The sequence below is a fragment of the Alosa pseudoharengus genome, unplaced genomic scaffold (assembly GCF_046254945.1).
Source record: "Alosa pseudoharengus isolate Yale_2024_CS ecotype anadromous, Long Island Sound unplaced genomic scaffold, YU_APseudo_1.1 YU_APseudo_1.1_scf_9, whole genome shotgun sequence".
Classification (NCBI taxonomy): domain Eukaryota; kingdom Metazoa; phylum Chordata; class Actinopteri; order Clupeiformes; family Clupeidae; genus Alosa; species Alosa pseudoharengus.
In genome coordinates, this window is record NW_027468881.1 from 41,416,573 (window position 1) to 41,436,488 (window position 19,916).

General features: G+C 46.2%; 1 protein-coding gene across 1 annotated transcript in view; it reads left to right on the forward strand.

Moving 5' to 3' along the window:
- Positions 1 to 19,916, forward strand: part of LOC143114067 (acidic mammalian chitinase-like) — a 30,358-nt gene that overhangs the window by 3,350 nt on the left and 7,092 nt on the right. The gene's annotated exons all lie outside the window — the stretch shown is intronic.

Genomic DNA, 19,916 nt, shown 5'->3' on the forward strand with positions numbered 1-19,916 from the left:
GATATTGATACCACACACTCTATAGACACCACACCCTCTATAGACACCACACACTCTGCACTATAGACACCACACACTCTATAGACACCACACACTCTGCTCTATAGACACCACACACTCTATAGACACCACACACTCTGCTCTATAGACACCACACACTCTATAGACACCACTCGCTCTGCTCTATAGACACCACACACTCTATAGACACCACTCGCTCTGCTCTATAGACACCACACACTCTATAGACACCACACACTCTATAGACAACACACGCTCTGCTCTATAGACACCACACACTCTATAGACAACACACACTCTATAGACACCACACGCTCTATAGACACCACTCACTCTGCACTATAGACACCACACACTCTATAGACACCACACACTCTGCTCTATAGACACCACACACTCGTTAGACACCACACACTCTGCTCTATAAACACCACACACTCTATAGACACCACACACTCTGCTCTATAGACACCACACACTCTATAGACACCACACACTCTATAGACACCACACGCTCTGCTCTATAGACACCACACACTATAGACAACACACACTCTATAGACACCACACACTCTGCTCTATAGACACCACACACTCTATAGACAACACACACTCTATAGACACCACACACTCTGCTCTATAGACACCACACACTCTATAGACACCACACACTCTATAGACACCACACACTCTGCTCTATAGACACCACACACTCTATAGACACCACACACTCTTTAGACACCACACACTCTATAGACACCACACACTCTGCTCTATAGACACCACACACTCTATAGACACCACACACTCTGCTCTATAGACACCACACACTCTATAGACACCACACGCTCTGCTCTATAGACACCACACACTCTGCTCTATAGACACCACACACTCTATAGACACCACACACTCTATAGACACCACACGCTCTGCTCTATAGACACCACACACTCTATAGACACCACACACTCTATAGACACCACACACTCCGCTCTATAGACACCACACACTCTGAGACACCACACACTCTATAGACACCACACACTCCGCTCTATAGACAGCACACACTCTATAGACAGCACACACTCTGCTCTATAGACACCACACACTCTATAGACACCACACACTCCGCTCTATAGACACCACATGCACTATAGACACCACACACTCTATAGACACCACACACTCTATAGACACCACACACTCCGCTCTATAGACACCACATACACTATAGACACCACACACTCTATAGACACCACACACTCTATAGACACCACACACTCTATAGACACCACACACTCCGCTCTATAGACACCACATGCACTATAGACACCACACACTCTGCTCTATAGACACCACACACTCTATAGACACCACACACTCTGCTCTATAGACACCACACACTCTATAGACACCACACACTCTACTCTATAGACACCACACACTCTGCTCTATAGACACCACACACTCTATAGACACCACACACTCCGCTCTATAGACACCACATACTCTATAGACACCACACACTCTATAGACACCACAAACTCTGCTCTATAGACACCACACACTCTATAGACACCACACACTCTGCTCTATAGACACCACATGCACTATAGACACCACACACTCTGTAGACAACACACACTCTATAGACACCACACACTCTGCTCTATAGACACCACACACTCTATAGACACCACACACTCTATAGACACCCGACACTCTATAGTATAGACACCACACACTCTATAGACACCACACACTCTGCTCTATAGACACCACACACTCTATAGACACCACTCGCTCTGCTCTATAGACACCACACACTCTATAGACACCACACACTCTATAGACACCACTCGCTCTGCTCTATAGACACCACACACTCTATAGACACCACACACTTTATAGACACCACACGCTCTGCTCTATAGACACCACACACTCTGCTCTATAGACACCACACACTCTATAGACACCACACACTCTATAGACACCACACGCTCTGCTCTATAGACACCACACACTCTATAGACACCACACACTCTATAGACACCACACACTCCGCTCTATAGACACCACATGCACTATAGACACCACACACTCTGCTCTATAGACACCACACACTCTATAGACACCACACACTCTGCTCTATAGACACCACACACTCTATAGACACCACAAACTCTACTCTATAGACACCACACACTCTGCTCTATAGACACCACACACTCTATAGACACCACACACTCCGCTCTATAGACACCACACACTCTATAGACACCACACACACTATAGACACCACAAACTCTGCTCTATAGACACCACACACTCTATAGACACCACACACTCTGCTCTATAGACACCACACACTCTATAGACAACACACACTCTATAGACACCACACACTCTGCTCTATAGACACCACACACTCTATAGACACCACACACTCTATAGACACCACACACTCTGCTCTATAGACACCACACACTCTATAGACAACACACACTCTATAGACACCACACACTCTGCTCTATAGACACCACACACTCTATAGACACCACACACTCTATAGTATAGACACCACACACTCTATAGACACCACACACTCTGCTCTATAGACACCACACTCTATAGACACCACACACTCTATAGACACCACACACTCTATAGACACCACACACTCTATAGACACCACACACTCTATAGACACCACACGCTCTGCTCTATAGACACCACACACTCTATAGACAACACACACTCTATAGACACCACACACTCTATAGACACCACACACTCTATAGACACCACACGCTCTATAGACACCACTCACTCTGCACTATAGACACCACACACTCTATAGACACCACAAGCTCTGCTCTATAGACACCACACACTCTGCTCTATAGACACCACACACTCTATAGACACCAAACACTCTGCTCTATAGACACCACACACTCTATAGACACCACACACTCTGCTCTATAGACACCACACACTCTATAGACACCACACACTCTATAGACACCACACACTCTGCTCTATAGACACCACACACTCTATAGACACCACACACTCCGCTCTATAGACACCACATGCACTATAGACACCACACACTCTATAGACACCACACACTCTATAGACACCACACACTCCGCTCTATAGACACCACATGCACTATAGACACCACACACTCTATAGACACCACACACTCCGCTCTATAGACACCACATGCACTGTAGACACCACACACTCTATAGACACCACACACTCTATAGACACCACACGCTCTATAGACACCACACACTCTATAGACACCACACACTCTGCTCTATAGACACCACACGCTCTATAGACACCACACACTCTATAGACACCACACACTCTATAGACACCACACACTCTATAGACACCACACACTCTGCTCTATAGACACCACACGCTCTGATCTATAGACACCACACACTCTGCTCTATAGACACCACACACTCTATAGACACCACACACTCTGCTCTATAGACACCAAAACACTCTGCTCTATAGACACCACACACTCTATAGACACCACACACTCTGCTCTATAGACACCACACACTCTATAGACACCACACACTCTGCTCTATAGACACCACACACTCTATAGACACCACACACTCTGCTCTATAGACACCACACACTCTATAGACACCACACACTCTGCTCTATAGACACCACACACTCTATAGACACCACACACTCTGCTCTATAGACACCACACACTCTATAGACACCACACGCTCTGCTCTATAGACACCACACACTCTATACACACCACACACTCTGCTCTATAGACACCACACGCTCTATAGACACCACACACTCTATAGTCACCACACGCTCTATAGACACCACACACTCTATAGACACCACACACTCTATAGACACCACACACTCTGCTCTATAGACACCACACGCTGTATAGACACCACACACTCTATAGACACCACATAGACACCACACACTCTATAGACACCACACACTCTATAGACACCACACACTCTGCTCTTTAGACACCACACGCTCTGATCTATAGACACCACACACTCTGCTCTATAGACACCACACACTCTATAGACACCACACACTCTATAGACACCACACGCTCTGCTATATAGACACCACACACTCTATAGACACCACACACTCTGCTCTATAGACACCAAACACTCTATAGACACCACACACTCTATAGACACCACACGCTCTGCTCTATAGACACCACACACTCTATAGACACCACACACTCTATAGACACCACACACTCTGCTCTATAGACACCACAACCTCTATAGACACCACACACTCTTTAGACACCACACACTCTATAGACACCACACACTCTGCTCTATAGACACCACACACTCTATAGACACCACACACTCTGCTCTATAGACACCACACACTCTATAGACACCACACGCTCTGCTCTATAGACACCACACACTCTGCTCTATAGACACCACACACTCTATAGACACCACACACCGCTCTATAGACACCACACACTCTATAGACACCACACACTCTGAGACACCACACACTCCGCTCTATAGACACCACACACTCTGAGACACCACACACTCTATAGACACCACACACTCTATAGACACCACACACTCCGCTCTATAGACAGCACACACTCTATAGACACCACACACTCTGCTCTATAGACACCACACACTCTATAGACACCACACACTCTATAGACACCACACACTCCACTCTATAGACACCACATGCTCTATAGACACCACACACTCTATAGACACCACACACTCTATAGACACCACACACTCCGCTCTATAGACACCACATGCACTATAGACACCACACACTCTATAGACACCACACACTCCGCTCTATAGACACAACACACTCTACAGACACCACACACTCTATAGACACCACACACTCCGCTCTATAGACACCACATGCACTATAGACACCACACACTCTATAGACACCACACACTCTGCTCTATAGACACCACACACTCTATAGACACCACACACTCTATAGACACCACACACTCCGCTCTATAGACACCACATGCACTATAGACACCACACACTCTGCTCTATAGACACCACACACTCTATAGACACCACACACTCTGCTCTATAGACACCACACACTCTATAGACACCACAAACTCTACTCTATAGACACCACACACTCTGCTCTATAGACACCACACACTCTATAGACACCACACACTCCGCTCTATAGACACCACACACTCTATAGACACCACACACTCTATAGACACCACACACTCCGCTCTATAGACACCACACACTCTATAGACACCACACACACTATAGACACCACAAACTCTGCTCTATAGACACCACACACTCTATAGACACCACACACTCTGCTCTATAGACACCACACACTCTATAGACAACACACACTCTATAGACACCACACACTCTGCTCTATAGACACCACACACTCTATAGACACCACACACTCTATAGACACCACACACTCTGCTCTATAGACACCACACACTCTATAGACAACACACACTCTATAGACACCACACACTCTGCTCTATAGACACCACACACTCTATAGACACCACACACTCTATAGTATAGACACCACACACTCTATAGACACCACACACTCTGCTCTATAGACACCACACTCTATAGACACCACACACTCTATAGACACCACACACTCTATAGACACCACACACTCTATAGACACCACACGCTCTGCTCTATAGACACCACACACTCTATAGACAACACACACTCTATAGACACCACACACTCTATAGACACCACACGCTCTATAGACACCACTCACTCTGCACTATAGACACCACACACTCTATAGACACCACACACTCTGCTCTATAGACACCACACACTCTGCTCTATAGACACCACACACTCTATAGACACCACACACTCTATAGACACCACACACTCTGCTCTATAGACACCACACACTCTATAGACAACACACACTCTATAGACACCACACACTCTGCTCTATAGACACCACACACTCTATAGACACCACACACTCTATAGTATAGACACCACACACTCTATAGACACCACACACTCTGCTCTATAGACACCACACTCTATAGACACCACACACTCTATAGACACCACACACTCTATAGACACCACACACTCTATAGACACCACACGCTCTGCTCTATAGACACCACACACTCTATAGACAACACACACTCTATAGACACCACACACTCTATAGACACCACACGCTCTATAGACACCACTCACTCTGCACTATAGACACCACACACTCTATAGACACCACACGCTCTGCTCTATAGACACCACACACTCTGCTCTATAGACACCACACACTCTATAGACACCAAACACTCCGCTCTATAGACACCACACACTATATAGACACCACACACTCTATAGACACCACACACTCCGCTCTAGAGACACCACACACTCTGAGACACCACACACTCCGCTCTATAGACACCACACACTCTATAGACACCTCACACTCTGAGACACCACACACTCTATAGACACCACACACTCTATAGACACCACACACTCCGCTCTATAGACAGCACACACTCTATAAACACCACACACTCTATAGACACCACACACTCTGCTCTATAGACACCACACACTCTATAGACACCACACACTCTATAGACACCACACACTCTATAGACACCACACACTCCGCTCTATAGACACCACATGCACTATAGACACCACACACTCTATAGACACCACACACTCTATAGACACCACACACTCTATAGACACCACACACTCCGCTCTATAGACACCACATGCACTATAGACACCACACACTCTATAGACACCACACACTCTATAGACACCACACACTCCGCTCTATAGACACCACATGCACTATAGACACCACACACTCTATAGACACCACACACTCTTTAGACACCACACACTCTATAGACACCACACACTCTATAGACACCACACACTCTATAGACACCACACACTCCGCTCTATAGACACCACACACTCTATAGACACCACACACTCTTTAGACACCACACACTCTATAGACACCACACGCTCTGCTCTATAGACACCACACACTCTGCTCTATAGACACCACACACTCTATAGACACCACACACTCTGCTCTATAGACACCACACACTCTGCTCTATAGACACCACACACTCTATAGACAACACACACTCTATAGACACCACATAGACACCACACACTCTATAGACACCACACACTCTATAGACACCACACACTCTGCTCTTTAGACACCACACGCTCTGCTCTATAGACACCACACACTCTATAGACACCACACACTCTTTAGACACCACACACTCTATAGACACCACACACTCTGCTCTATAGACACCACACACTCTATAGACACCACACACTCTGCTCTATAGACACCACACACTCTATAGACACCACACGCTCTGCTCTATAGACACCACACACTCTGCTCTATAGACACCACACACTCTATAGACACCACACACCGCTCTATAGACACCACACACTCTATAGACACCACACACTCTGAGACACCACACACTCCGCTCTATAGACACCACACACTCTGAGACACCACACACTCTATAGACACCACACACTCTATAGACACCACACACTCCGCTCTATAGACAGCACACACTCTATAGACACCACACACTCTGCTCTATAGACACCACACACTCTATAGACACCACACACTCCGCTCTATAGACACCACATGCACTATAGACACCACACACTCTATAGACACCACACACTCTATAGACACCACACACTCCGCTCTATAGACACCACATGCACTATAGACACCACACACTCCGCTCTATAGACACCACACATTCTATAGACACCACACACTCTATAGACACCACACACTCCGCTCTATAGACACCACACACTCTATAGACACCACACACTCCGCTCTATAGACACCACATGCACTATAGACACCACACACTCTGCTCTATAGACACCACACACTCTATAGACACCACACACTCTGCTCTATAGACACCACACACTCTATAGACACCACAAACTCTACTCTATAGACACCACACACTCTGCTCTATAGACACCACACACTCTATAGACACCACACACTCCGCTCTATAGACACCACACACTCTATAGACACCACACACACTATAGACACCACAAACTCTGCTCTATAGACACCACACACTCTATAGACACCACACACTCTGCTCTATAGACACCACATGCACTATAGACACCACACACTCTGCTCTATAGACACCACACACTCTATAGACAACACACACTCTATAGACACCACACACTCTGCTCTATAGACACCACACACTCTATAGACACCACACACTCTATAGTATAGACACCACACACTCTATAGACACCACACACTCTGCTCTATAGACACCACACTCTATAGACACCACACACTCTATAGACACCACACACTCTATAGACACCACTCGCTCTGCTCTATAGACACCACACACTCTATAGACACCACACACTCTATAGACACCACACGCTCTGCTCTATAGACACCACACACTCTGCTCTATAGACACCACACACTCTATAGACACCAAACACTCCGCTCTATAGACACCACACACTCTATAGACACCACACACTCTATAGACACCACACACTCCGCTCTATAGACACCACACACTCTGAGACACCACACACTCCGCTCTATAGACACCACACACTCTATAGACACCACACACTCTGAGACACCACACACTCTATAGACACCACACACTCCGCTCTATAGACAGCGCACACTCTATAAACACCACACACTCTATAGACACCACACACTCTGCTCTATAGACACCACACACTCTATAGACACCACACACTCTGCTCTATAGACACCACACACTCTATAGACACCACACACTCTTTAGACACCACACACTCTATAGACACCACACACTCTGCTCTATAGACACCACACACTCTATAGACACCACACACTCTGCTCTATAGACACCACACACTCTATAGACACCACACGCTCTGCTCTATAGACACCACACACTCTGCTCTATAGACACCACACACTCTATAGACACCACACACCGCTCTATAGACACCACACACTCTATAGACACCACACACTCTGAGACACCACACACTCCGCTCTATAGACACCACACACTCTGAGACACCACACACTCTATAGACACCACACACTCTATAGACACCACACACTCCGCTCTATAGACAGCACACACTCTATAGACACCACACACTCTGCTCTATAGACACCACACACTCTATAGACACCACACACTCCGCTCTATAGACACCACATGCACTATAGACACCACACACTCTATAGACACCACACACTCTATAGACACCACACACTCCGCTCTATAGACACCACATGCACTATAGACACCACACACTCCGCTCTATAGACACCACACATTCTATAGACACCACACACTCTATAGACACCACACACTCCGCTCTATAGACACCACACACTCTATAGACACCACACACTCCGCTCTATAGACACCACATGCACTATAGACACCACACACTCTGCTCTATAGACACCACACACTCTATAGACACCACACACTCTGCTCTATAGACACCACACACTCTATAGACACCACAAACTCTACTCTATAGACACCACACACTCTGCTCTATAGACACCACACACTCTATAGACACCACACACTCCGCTCTATAGACACCACACACTCTATAGACACCACACACACTATAGACACCACAAACTCTGCTCTATAGACACCACACACTCTATAGACACCACACACTCTGCTCTATAGACACCACATGCACTATAGACACCACACACTCTGCTCTATAGACACCACACACTCTATAGACAACACACACTCTATAGACACCACACACTCTGCTCTATAGACACCACACACTCTATAGACACCACACACTCTATAGTATAGACACCACACACTCTATAGACACCACACACTCTGCTCTATAGACACCACACTCTATAGACACCACACACTCTATAGACACCACACACTCTATAGACACCACTCGCTCTGCTCTATAGACACCACACACTCTATAGACACCACACACTCTATAGACACCACACGCTCTGCTCTATAGACACCACACACTCTGCTCTATAGACACCACACACTCTATAGACACCAAACACTCCGCTCTATAGACACCACACACTCTATAGACACCACACACTCTATAGACACCACACACTCCGCTCTATAGACACCACACACTCTGAGACACCACACACTCCGCTCTATAGACACCACACACTCTATAGACACCACACACTCTGAGACACCACACACTCTATAGACACCACACACTCCGCTCTATAGACAGCGCACACTCTATAAACACCACACACTCTATAGACACCACACACTCTGCTCTATAGACACCACACACTCTATAGACACCACACACTCTATAGACACCACACACTCCGCTCTATAGACACCACATGCACTATAGACACCACACACTCTATAGACACCACATACTCTATAGACACCACACACTCCGCTCTATAGACACCACATGCACTATAGACACCACACACTCTATAGACACCACACACTCTGCTCTATAGACACCAAAACACTCTGCTCTATAGACACCACACACTCTATAGACACCACACACTCTGCTCTATAGACACCACACACTCTATAGACACCACACACTCTATAGACACCACACACTCTATAGTATAGACACCACACACTCTATAGACACCACACACTCTGCTCTATAGACACCACACACTCACACGCTCTGCTCTATAGACACCACACACTCTATAGACACCACACACTCTGCTCTATAGACACCACACACTCTATAGACACCACACACTCTATAGACACCACACACTCTATAGACACCACACGCTCTGCTCTATAGACAACACACTCTATAAAAACCACACACTCTATAGACACCACACACTCTGCCCTATAGACAACACACACTCTATAGACACCACACACTCTGCTCTATAGACACCACACACTCTATAGACACCACACACTCTATAGACACCACACACTCTGAGACACCACACACTCTATAGACACCACACACTCTGCTCTATAGACACCACACACTCTATAGACACCACACGCTCTGCTATATAGACACCACACTCTATAAACACCACACACTATATAGACACCACACACTCTGCTCTATAGACACCACAAACTCTATAGACACCACACGCTCTGCTCTATAGACACCACAAACTCTATAGACACCACACACTCTGCTCTATAGACAACAACACTCTATAGACACCACACACTCTGCTCTATAGACACCACACACTCTGCTCTATAGACACCACACACTCTATAGACACCACACACTCTGCTCTATAGACAACACACACTCTATAGACACCACACACTCTATAGACACCACACACTCTATAGACACCACACGCTCTGCTCTATAGACACCACACACTCTATAGACACCACACAATCTATAGACAACACACACTCTGCTCTATAGACACCACACACTCTATAGACACCACACACTCTATAGACACCACACACTCCGCTCTATAGACACCACACACTCTGAGACACCACACATTCCGCTCTATAGACACCACACACTCTATAGACACCACACACTCCGCACTATACACACCACACACTCTGCTCTATAGACACCACACACTCTATAGACACCACACACTCTGAGACACCACACACTCTATAGACACCACACACTCTATAGACACCACACACACTATAGACACCACACACTCTGCTCTATAGACACCACACACTCTATAGACACCACACACTCTGCTCTATAGACACCACATGCACTATAGACACCACACACTCTGCTCTATAGACACCACACACTCTATAGACAACACACACTCTATAGACACCACACACTCTGCTCTACAGACACCACACACTCTATAGACACCACACACTCTGCTCTATAGACACCACACACTCTATAGACACCACACACTCCGCTCTATAGACACCACATGCACTATAGACACCACACACTCTATAGACACCACACACTCTATAGACACCACACACTCCGCTCTATAGACACCACATGCACTATAGACACCACACACTCTATAGACACCACACACTCTTTAGACACCACACACTCTATAGACACCACACACTCTATAGACACCACACACTCTATAGACACCACACACTCCGCTCTATAGACACCACACACTCTATAGACACCACACACTCTGCTCTATAGACACCACACACTCTTTAGACACCACACACTCTATAGACACCACACGCTCTGCTCTATAGACACCACACACTCTGCTCTATAGACACCACACACTCTATAGACACCACACACTCTGCTCTATAGACACCACACACTCTGCTCTATAGACACCACACACTCTATAGACAACACACACTCTATAGACACCACATAGACACCACACACTCTATAGACACCACACACTCTGCTCTATAGACACCACACACTCTATAGACACCACACACTCTATAGACACCACACACTCTGCTCTATAGACACCACACACTCTATAGACACCACACACTCTATAGTATAGACACCACACACTCTATAGACACCACACACTCTGCTCTATAGACACCACACACTCTATAGACACCACTCGCTCTGCTCTATAGACACCACACACTCTATAGACACCACACACTCTATAGACACCACTCGCTCTGCTCTATAGACACCACACACTCTATAGACAACACACACTCTGCTCTATAGACACCACACACTCTATAGACACCACACACTCTGCTCTATAGACACCACACACTCTATAGACAACACACACTCTATAGACACCACACACTCTGCTCTACAGACACCACACACTCTATAGACACCACACACTCTATAGTATAGACACCACACACTCTATAGACACGACACACTCTGCTCTATAGACACCACACACTCTATAGACACCACACACTCTATAGACACCACTCACTCTGCTCTATAGACACCACACACTCTATAGACACCACACACTCTATAGACACCACACACTCTGCTCTATAGACAACACACACTCTATAGACAACACCCGCTCTGCTCTACAGACACCACACACTCTATAGACACCACACACTCTGCTCTATAGACACCACACACTCTATAGACACCACACACTCTGCTCTATAGACACCACACACTCTATAGAAACCACACACTCTGCTCTATAGACACCACACACTCTATAGACACCACACACTCTATAGACACCACACACTCTGCTCTATAGACACCACACACTCTATAGACACCACACACTCTGCTCTATAGACACCACACACTCTATAGACACCACACACTCTATAGACACCACACACTCTGCTCTATAGACACCACACACTCTATAGACACCACACACTCTGCTCTATAGACACCACACACTCTATAGACACCACACACTCTATAGACACCACACACCCTATAGACACCACACACTCTGCTCTATAGACACCACACACTCTATAGACACCACACACTCTATAGACACCACTTGCTCTGCTCTATAGACAACACACACTCTGCTCTATAGACACCACACACTCTATAGACACCACACACTCTATAGACACCACACACTCTATAGTATAGACACCACACACTCTATAGACACCACACACTCTGCTCTATAGACACCACACACTCTATAGACACCACTCGCTCTGCTCTATAGACACCACACACTCTATAGACACCACTCGCTCTGCTCTATAGACACCACACACTCTATAGACACCACTCGCTCTGCTCTATAGACACCACACACTCTATAGACACCACACACTCTATAGACAACACACACTCTGCTCTATAGACACCACACACTCTATAGACACCACACACTCTGCTCTATAGACAACACACACTCTATAGACAACACCCGCTCTGCTCTATAGACACCACACACTCTATAGACACCACACACTCTGCTCTATAGACACCACACACTCTATAGTATAGATACCACACACTCTATAGACACCACACACTCTGCTCTATAGACACCACACACTCTATAGACACCACTCGCTCTGCTCTATAGACACCACACACTCTATAGACACCACTCGCTCTGCTCTATAGACACCACACACTCTATAGACAACACACACTCTGCTCTATAGACATCACACACTCTATAGACACCACACACTCTGCTCTATAGACAACACACACTCTATAGACAACACCCGCTCTGCTCTATAGACACCACACACTCTATAGACACCACACTCTGCTCTATAGACACCACACACTCTATAGACACCACACACTCTATAGACACCACACACTCTATAGACACCACACACTCCGCTCTATAGACACCACATGCACTATAGACACCACACACTCTGCTCTATAGACACCACACACTCTGAGACACCACACACTCTATAGACACCACACACTCTATAGACACCACACACTCTATAGACACCACACACTCTATAGACACCACACACTCTGCTCTATAGACACCACACACTCTATAGACACCACACACTCTGCTCTATAGACACCACATGTACTATAGACACCACACACTCTGCTCTATAGACACCACACACTCTATAGACAACACACACTCTATAGACACCACACACTCTGCTCTACAGACACCACACACTCTATAGACACCACACACTCTATAGTATAGACACCACACACTCTATAGACACGACACACTCTGCTCTATAGACACCACACACTCTATAGACACCACTCACTCTGCTCTATAGACACCACACACTCTATAGACACCACACACTCTGCTCTACAGACACCACACACTCTATAGACACCACACACTCTATAGTATAGACACCACACACTCTATAGACACGACACACTCTGCTCTATAGACACCACACACTCTATAGACACCACACACTCTATAGACACCACTCACTCTGCTCTATAGACACCACACACTCTATAGACACCACACACTCTATAGACACCACACACTCTGCTCTATAGACAACACACACTCTATAGACAACACCCGCTCTGCTCTACAGACACCACACACTCTATAGACACCACACACTCTGCTCTATAGACACCACACACTCTATAGACACCACACACTCTGCTCTATAGACACCACACACTCTATAGACACCACACACTCTGCTCTATAGACACCACACACTCTATAGACACCACTCGCTCTGCTCTATAGACACCACACACTCTATAGACACCACTCGCTCTGCTCTATAGACACCACACACTCTATAGACACCACTCGCTCTGCTCTATAGACACCACACACTCTATAGACACCACACACTCTATAGACAACACACACTCTGCTCTATAGACACCACACACTCTATAGACACCACACACTCTGCTCTATAGACAACACACACTCTATAGACAACACCCGCTCTGCTCTATAAACACCACACACTCTATAGACACCACACACTCTGCTCTATAGACACCACACACTCTATAGTATAGATACCACACACTCTATAGACACCACACACTCTGCTCTATAGACACCACACACTCTATAGACACCACTCGCTCTGCTCTATAGACACCACACACTCTATAGACACCACTCGCTCTGCTCTATAGACACCACACACTCTATAGACAACACACACTCTGCTCTATAGACATCACACACTCTATAGACACCACGCACTCTGCTCTATAGACAACACACACTCTATAGACAACACCCGCTCTGCTCTATAGACACCACACACTCTATAGACACCACACTCTGCTCTATAGACACCACACACTCTATAGACACCACACACTCTATAGACACCACACACTCTATAGACACCACACACTCCGCTCTATAGACACCACATGCACTATAGACACCACACACTCTGCTCTATAGACACCACACACTCTGAGACACCACACACTCTATAGACACCACACACTCTATAGACACCACACACTCTATAGACACCACACACTCTATAGACACCACACACTCTGCTCTATAGACACCACACACTCTATAGACACCACACACTCTGCTCTATAGACACCACATGTACTATAGACACCACACACTCTGCTCTATAGACACCACACACTCTATAGACAACACACACTCTATAGACACCACACACTCTGCTCTACAGACACCACACACTCTATAGACACCACACACTCTATAGTATAGACACCACACACTCTATAGACACGACACACTCTGCTCTATAGACACCACACACTCTATAGACACCACTCACTCTGCTCTATAGACACCACACACTCTATAGACACCACACACTCTGCTCTACAGACACCACACACTCTATAGACACCACACACTCTATAGTATAGACACCACACACTCTATAGACACGACACACTCTGCTCTATAGACACCACACACTCTATAGACACCACACACTCTATAGACACCACTCACTCTGCTCTATAGACACCACACACTCTATAGACACCACACACTCTATAGACACCACACACTCTGCTCTATAGACAACACACACTCTATAGACAACACCCGCTCTGCTCTACAGACACCACACACTCTATAGACACCACACACTCTGCTCTATAGACACCACACACTCTATAGACACCACACACTCTGCTCTATAGACACCACACACTCTATAGAAACCACACACTCTGCTCTATAGACACCACACACTCTATAGACACCACACACTCTATAGACACCACACACTCTGCTCTATAGACACCACACACTCTATAGACACCACACACTCTGCTCTATAGACACCACACACTCTATAGACACCACACACTCTATAGACACCACACACTCTGCTCTATAGACACCACACACTCTATAGACACCACACACTCTGCTCTATAGACACCACACACTCTATAGACACCACACACTCTATAGACACCACACACCCTATAGACACCACACACTCTGCTCTATAGACACCACACACTCTATAGACACCACACACTCTATAGACACCACTTGCTCTGCTCTATAGACAACACACACTCTGCTCTATAGACACCACACACTCTATAGACACCACACACTCTATAGACACCACACACTCTATAGTATAGACACCACACACTCTATAGACACCACACACTCTATAGACACCACTCGCTCTGCTCTATAGACACCACACACTCTATAGACACCACTCGCTCTGCTCTATAGACACCACACACTCTATAGACACCACTCGCTCTGCTCTATAGACACCACACACTCTATAGACACCACACACTCTATAGACAACACACACTCTGCTCTATAGACACCACACACTCTATAGACACCACACACTCTGCTCTATAGACAACACACACTCTATAGACAACACCCGCTCTGCTCTATAGACACCACACACTCTATAGACACCACACACTCTGCTCTATAGACACCACACACTCTATAGTATAGATACCACACACTCTATAGACACCACACACTCTGCTCTATAGACACCACACACTCTATAGACACCACTCGCTCTGCTCTATAGACACCACACACTCTATAGACACCACTCGCTCTGCTCTATAGACACCACACACTCTATAGACAACACACACTCTGCTCTATAGACATCACACACTCTATAGACACCACACACTCTGCTCTATAGACAACACACACTCTATAGACAACACCCGCTCTGCTCTATAGACACCACACACTCTATAGACACCACACTCTGCTCTATAGACACCACACACTCTATAGACACCACACACTCTATAGACACCACACACTCTATAGACACCACACACTCCGCTCTATAGACACCACATGCACTATAGACACCACACACTCTGCTCTATAGACACCACACACTCTGAGACACCACACACTCTATAGACACCACACACTCTATAGACACCACACACTCTATAGACACCACACACTCTATAGACACCACACACTCTGCTCTATAGACACCACACACTCTATAGACACCACACACTCTGCTCTATAGACACCACATGTACTATAGACACCACACACTCTGCTCTATAGACACCACACACTCTATAGACAACACACACTCTATAGACACCACACACTCTGCTCTACAGACACCACACACTCCATAGACACCACACACTCTATAGTATAGACACCACACACTCTATAGACACGACACACTCTGCTCTATAGACACCACACACTCTATAGACACCACTCACTCTGCTCTATAGACACCACACACTCTATAGACACCACACACTCTGCTCTATAGACAACACACACTCTATAGACAACACCCGCTCTGCTCTATAGACACCACACACTCTATAGACACCACACACTCTGCTCTATAGACACCACACACTCTATAGACACCACACACTCTGCTCTAGACACCACACACTCTATAGACACCACACACTCTGCTCTATAGACACCACACACTCTATAGACACCACACACTCTATAGACACCACACACTCTGCTCTATAGACACCACACACTCTGCTCTATAGACACCACACACTCTATAGACACCACACACTCTATAGACAACACACACTCTATAGACACCACACACTCTGCTCTACAGACACCACACACTCTATAGACACCACACACTCTATAGACACCACACACTCTATAGTATAGACACCACACACTCTATAGACACGACACACTCTGCTCTATAGACACCACACACTCTATAGACACCACTCACTCTGCTCTATAGACACCACACACTCTATAGACACCACACACTCTATAGACACCACACACTCTGCTCTATAGACAACACACACTCTATAGACAACACCCGCTCTGCTCTATAGACACCACACATTCTATAGACACCACACACTCTGCTCTATAGACAACACACACTCTATAGACACCACACACTCTGCTCTATAGACAACACACACTCTATAGACACCACACACTCTATAGACACCACACACTCTGCTCTATAGACACCACACACTCTATAGACACCACACACTCTATAGACACCACACACTCTGCTCTATAGACACCACACACTCTGCTCTATAGACACCACACACTCTATAGACACCACACACTCTGCTCTATAGACACCACACACTCTATAGACAACACACACTCTATAGACACCACACACCCTATAGACACCACACACTCTGCTCTATAGACACCACACACTCTATAGACACCACACACTCTGCTCTATAGACACCACACACTCTGCTCTATAGACACCACACACTCTATAGACACCACACACTCTATAGACAACACACACTCTATAGACACCACACACTCTGCTCTACAGACACCACACACTCTATAGACACCACACACTCTATAGACACCACACACTCTATAGTATAGACACCACACACTCTATAGACACGACACACTCTGCTCTATAGACACCACACACTCTATAGACACCACTCACTCTGCTCTATAGACACCACACACTCTATAGACACCACACACTCTATAGACACCACACACTCTGCTCTATAGACAACACACACTCTATAGACAACACCCGCTCTGCTCTATAGACACCACACATTCTATAGACACCACACACTCTGCTCTATAGACACCACACACTCTATAGACACCACACACTCTGCTCTATAGACACCACACACTCTATAGACACCACACACTCTATAGACACCACACACTCTGCTCTATAGACACCACACACTCTATAGACACCACACACTCTATAGACA